The following is a 6332-nucleotide window of genomic DNA, read 5'->3' as shown; positions in this document are numbered from 1 at the left end:
GGTTTGGGGAGGAGATGCCCCTGGGGACACAGAGATGCCGCCTACACAGGAGCCCTGGCTCTGTGGCTATAGAAGAAGCCAGCTGTTAAAAGGCCAAGCTTTGGGCAATATAAGCAGGGCTGTGTTATCCACTGTCAGAGCCAACTGCCAGCCCTGGGGTAGGGGGACCAGGGAAGGGAAGGATGGGTAGGGGGAGGGAAGGTGGTGGGTGGGTAGGGTGCTCCCGGGCACTGCTTCAAGGACCCACCCTGCTCCTAGAGCCAGCCAGCTGTGCCAGTCCTCATGGTACTTGGGCAGAGGTACCATGGGTTGGTACCTGGGCAGTGTGTGACTGGGCAGAGACTTAGGACTCAGGTCTCTGTTGCTCCAGCAAGTCCCAGAGGTGAGCAACGGATAACTTAGTCCTTCAACTAACATTCACTGGTATCTGCTCTGTGGTGGGGATACCAGTGTGCATAGGGGAAGCAGGATACACTTCTTGACCTTGGAGACTCAATGACTACTGCAGAGGCAAATCTATAAACAGATAACAAGGCAACATGATAAGGGCTATAAAAGAGGGGCCTCTTGGGAGGCCAAGGCGGGCAGATCACGAGATCAGGAGATCGAGACCATCCTGGCTAAAATGGTGAAACCCCGTCTCTACTAAAAATACAAAAAATTAGCCAGGCATGGTGGCGGGCACCTGTGGTCCCAGCTACTCGGGAGGCTGAGGCAGGAGAATGGTGTGAACCCGGGAGGCAGAGCTTGCAGTGAGCCAAGATGGCACCACTGCACTCCAGCCTGGGCGACAGAGTGAGACTCCGCCTCAGAAAAAAAAGAAAAAAAAAAAAAAAAAAAAAAAAGAGGGGCCTTTGTGTGTGTGCCTGGGCTACGGGTACAAAGTGTTCTGAGACACAGTGGGGGACCAGCAATACCTGTAGGGAGGTCAGAGAAGTCAAGGAAGGCTTCGTAAAGAAGACAACATCTAAGTAGAATGTTAAAAAAAAAAGTCATAGTTTCCAGATAGACAGAAAGGGCCAAAAGGTATTCCTGGCAGTGGGAAAACCATTTACAAAATCAAGGAGCTGGAAGGGGCCTATTTGGGAACCCCCGAGGCACTGAGCATGGCTGAACCACAAATGGAGGCTGTAGGGGTGAGAAGGTGGGTGGAGAGGAGGCAAGATTAAGTAGGGTCGGTGGAGGGCCAAGCTAAGCCATATGAGGAGCACAGGAGACAAAAACCACAGAGACCAGGCTGGCCGACCCCAAGCAAGCCTGCCTCATGGGTAGACTCCCCTGCTGGGGGCAGGAGGATGGTAATAAGGAACATAGCTCCCCACAGGCCCATGTGGGAGATTCAGGTAGAGAAGTGACCACCCCCCACCTTGTGATTGACAGCAAGTCTCCACTCGTATTTTCTTCCCAAAAACCTCTGGCACACATCAAATGCACAGATGGGAAAACCGAAGCAACAGAAGGTAAACATTTGCCTGCATCTCAGAATGAGTTCATTGTGGATTTGACCCAGGAACTCAAGGTCCTGATTCCCAGCATGGAGATCTGTCCCTGAGCCAGAAAGCTCTGTTCTTCCTAGGCTTGCATACAGTGATGGTGAGAGATCTCACGGGCAAACGGGGCACGCCTTTTGCACCCCTCCTCCCTAGGCCGCTCCTTATCAGACAGGTTTGAGGGGCAGTTCCCAAACTGCCAGAAGGAATCAGCACTTCCCAGTCAGGATTTGTTCCCTCCTGGCTGTGGTCATCCATTTGGGGTAACCCCAAAGAATAAATGCTGGAGAGGTTTATTTTCCCCAACAATCCAAAGAGCAGGGGCCCCACCCTAGAGCTCTCTATTGTTAGGTGGGTGTGGCAGGGCACTCAGGTAGTAGAGATGATGGTGACCTCCTCCTTGGCCTGTGAACACTGGTTCCTGGAAGTTCAGCTACTTAACAGAGAAATTTGAAAAACAGAGCTTGAAAATAAACCCAAACAAAAATTCATGAACTCCAGCCAGCATACTTACTCTCAGGTAGCTGGGCAGGTGTGAGCAAGGATCAGGCCTTCGGACACTGGGAGGTGTTGCCCCGACATCAGGAACCACTTCACACAGACCAGAAGCCATCCCAGTGTCCCCTCCAGAGGGGCTCCCACTATGCTCTTCTCCAATGTTGGGCTGTGAGCTCCCTAAGGATTTTTCCAACACCTCTCAGTTCCTCTGTACTGTCCCTCAGGAGAATTATTCCAGAATATAGAGTCAAGTAGAACAATCTCCCCAGATAACCTGGAATGCTCTCTCCAGCCTAAGGACACAGCATGTTTTTTTTTTTTCTTTCTGCCTTGGCTCCCAGGAGGCTTCTAGTCACATCTCTTGCTGTGTGAGCCCTTACAGACCATATATTTGCTGCCTCCAACTTTCTTCAATCCTTGTTTATAATTTTTTTGTTGCCTTAATCTGGACACCTGGCATCATGTATGTGCAACGTCTCTACTCCATGTTGGAAACAGGTGGCAGGCAAGTCAACAATCTAGTTTCACTCAGGAAGGAGAGGTCACAAGTGCAATCCGGCTAGCATTTTGGGGCTGTGGGAAATCCCCTTTTGATCACTCCCCTTTGTCCCCAAGTCCCCTGAGAGCAGAAAGCAAGCTGCTTCTCTTTCTTCTCCTCCCTGAAACAGGAGGAACTTGAGCAGCCCCCGGGGCCCTCCTTCCTCTCTTGCCCTCAGACTCAGCTCCCCTGGAAAATTCTCCCAAGTGAGAAGAAGGAAGAAACAGTATTTCTTTGGGTATAGTGCTGTGGGTGGAGGCCTTTCTTTACTTTCCAGGAGGAGAGGTACTGGAGAAATCAGTTTCTGGAATTTAACAAACAGGAATTCAGTCATAGGTAACTGCAGTATTGCTAAATTAGACTTTCTAATTTATCCAAGCAGCTCTGGGCAGACCCAGAGTCTAGAGTCTTTAGGGAGATGCAGGAACAGGAGGTAGGCAGTGGAGAATAGTGGCTAAGAGTGTGGTTTGACAGTCATGTGGACCTGGGTTTGAATCCCAACTCTGCCACTTACTGGTCGTCTGACCCTTGACAAACCACTTTGTCTCTCGGAGCCTCATTTTCCATCTATGAAATGGGGAGAATAACAGTACCTGCTTCTCCAGTTGTGAAGAGGCCAAGAGACAGTGCCCCTATGGAGTACACTGAGTGTGCCATGCAGGGGGACTCAGGAATCAGCAGAGCTGAGCTGACAGCAGAAGTGTCTCGTGGAAGAGGGAGAGAAAGTGTGTGTGACCCCAGAGTTCCTCGCTGACAGCGACGTGGCCCTGGGCAGTGGCCCTGTTCCTTGTTTCTCCTCTGAGTAAGGATTGCTGACTCCACACAGCTCTCTGTCTTCAGCAGCAGGGCTTCCATCAGATCTCGAGGAGCTGTTTAATAACCACAACACTTCCAGCCATTAACAAAGATAAAGACAGCATTGGAAAATTGACTTTTGCCTGAGCACAGTAAGTCCAAACCCAACTAAAAATCATAACACATGCTCCCAAATCCAGTTCGATGACTGTGACACGCTCCCACCCCCATCCTTCGCCGCCTCCCCCACCCACCAGCTGCCACCAGCCCCTTCTGCCATGGCCATGCTGGTCTCCTTTTCTCTGCCTCCTACTGTCAAGCCTTTTTCACACTAAAGTGCCCCTACCTTGAATGGCCCTACCACCCAGTAAAATAAATGCTGCTTCTATTCCAGGAGCTACTGGGGAAGTCCCTGGTTGACATCTAGGGCAGTGTTTCTCTAAGTGTCATCAGTGGACTGCACCTGCATTGAATTACCCCCCAGGCTTGCTAAGATGCAAATGCCTGGGTCCTCCCCGTGACCTAATGAGTCAGAATCTCCATGGGGGCGCCAGGAATATGCATTTTTAGCAAGCTCACCAGGTGCGGCTGATGCACCCAAAGCATGAGAATCCATGATTTCTCTCAAGTCCCTTGCTGAGTGCCAAAGTCCAGCTAGGACCAGACCTGGAAAATTCACATGATAATGTAATCGAAATATCATAAACTCTCCAAGTAGCCCCAGCAAGACTCAAGGGATCTGGATTCTAGTCTTGGCCCTATACCAATAAGCTGTGTTGCCTCAAACAAGTCACCTCTCTTCTCTGGGCCTGTTTTCTGGCTTGTAAAAGGAAGAGCAGAGGCTTGGGGGTCTCTGGGGCCATCCTGCTCCAACATGCTTGGAATTTCACTCAGGATAGGCACATTTATATGACTGTCATTGTGGGAAAAGAGAATGGGGAGTTGACAGGGTTGAGCCCAGATGTCCAACCACTGCCTAAGAGGGCAGTTAACAGTTGCTGTTGCCAGGTTTGATGGTTCATGCCTGTAATCCCAACATTTTGGGAGGCTGAGGTGGGTGGATTGCTTGAGCCCAGGAGTTTGAAACTAGCCTGGGCAACATAGTGAAACCCTATCTCTACAAAAAAAAGTTAGCCAGAGGTGGTGGCACATGCCTGTAGTCCCAGCTATTTGGGAGGCTGAAGCAGGAGGATGGCTTGGATCCAGGAAATAGAGGCTATAGCAAGCTGAGATCGCGTGCCACTGCCCTCCAGCCTGGGTGACAGAGTGAGAGCCTGTCTCAAACAAACAAACAAAGAAAAGAAAGCAAGGTTAGTATCCAAGTGCCCTGACCTAGTAGGGCATTATGAGGAGGAAACCCAGTGTCTAGGCTGTGGCAGAGTCAGGCAGGGGCAGTCTGGAGTTGATCCCTGGGGATAGGTGTGGTACAGGGAGTAGGTCTGAGTGTCAGAGGTCCAGCCTGGTGGACTGGCTCAGAACCAGGCTCTAGGGCCCACAGAGATATCAGAGAGCAAATGGGAACACCCAGGCTTGGGGGAACAACTGCAACTCGAGGGAAGGGGGTGTCTCTGGCTGGGTGTCTGCATTGCACAACTCCAGGGGGTGCCATCCTATAGGATACAATGTGGATGCCCTCTCTAGAGTTGTGCCACATAGAACAACATGCTAGGACTAGGCACCAGGGGCACCCCCAAGCATCCTGGATCCTGTACTTAGGGCAGCAGAACCAGTCTAGGCCCATTCACTGCTTTGGCCATCTAGGGCATAGATAGCAGTTGCAGAAAAGGAGGTTTCCCTACTCCTCCTGGTTGGAAACTGGAGGCCTGAGCTTGGTCCACCATGGCCACAGGAGGTGGGGGTGGGGCGCAGACAGCAACAGGCTCAGCAGGAACTTTCCTCAGACCTGCAATCTGTTCCTAGGAATTGCAGGCGGCCCCCTCACTTTGCCCTCTGGGTCCAGGCTGCCCAGCCCCTCCCTGTTGACTCAGGAGCACTGCCAACAAAAGGGAAGGGCCCAGAGAAGGTTCCGGGCCATTCAAAGGACTGGCCAACTGGGCCCAGAAGACTGGCATTGTTTTGCTAGAAGAAATGGTTGAGAAACAACTTAAGAACCCCTAAAATTTGGAGGGCTGCTGTCCAGATTGCAAAAACAAACAAGATTCGGTGACTTGCAGCACACCAAGTGCTTCCACCAGCAATTATCTTAACCCTGAAGCAACCCTGGGAAGCGATTCACCTTTTTTTTTTTTTTTTTTTTTTTTGAGACTGAGTCTTGCTCTGTCACCCAGACTGGAGTGCGGTGGTGCAATCTCGGCTCACTGCAACCTCTGCCTCCTGGGTTCAAGCGATTCTCCTGCCTCAGCCTCCTGAGTAGCTGGGACTACAGGTGCACACCACCACGCCCAGCTAATTTTTGTATTTTTAATAGAGACAGGGTTTCACCGTGTTGGCCAGGATGGTCTCGATCTCCTGACCTTGTGATCCACCCACCTTGGCCTCCCAAAGTGCTGGGATTACAGGCATGAGCCACCACACCCAGAGCAAGTAATATTCTTATCTTCTTTTACACCCAAGGAAGCGGGCCTTAGGAAGTCATGGGCTAACAGGGGCAGGGCCAGGCCTCTGCCTGTGCCTGCTATTTCCACTACAGCATTGACCACCAGATATTCATCTTCACAGGGAATGGAACTTAAAGAAATGGCCTAACCCTGGTGCAGGACGCTGGGTGGCAAAGCTAGGAGTTTATAAGAGGCCAAGAAATGTTCGTATCTGAGCCTCCAAAAGGACAGCAGCCCCCACTTAGTCAGACTCATCCCCCGAGGATCACCCCTGAGAATCTCTGATTCTCTCTGGTAGCCTAACTGGAGCCCTAAGAAAACCTGTTTTGTCCTCTCTGTTCAACCCTTGAAAATAATTCGCAATTCAAAGGGACCAAATCTCAACCTTTCTGCTTGATGAGCCTTCCCCAGCCAAATGTCAGGGACCCCTGCATGACACAGAGTCACTCACTC

This window comes from Pan paniscus, chromosome 8 (assembly GCF_029289425.2).
Source record: "Pan paniscus chromosome 8, NHGRI_mPanPan1-v2.0_pri, whole genome shotgun sequence".
Taxonomy (NCBI): domain Eukaryota; kingdom Metazoa; phylum Chordata; class Mammalia; order Primates; family Hominidae; genus Pan; species Pan paniscus.
This window is presented reverse-complemented; position numbering follows the sequence as displayed.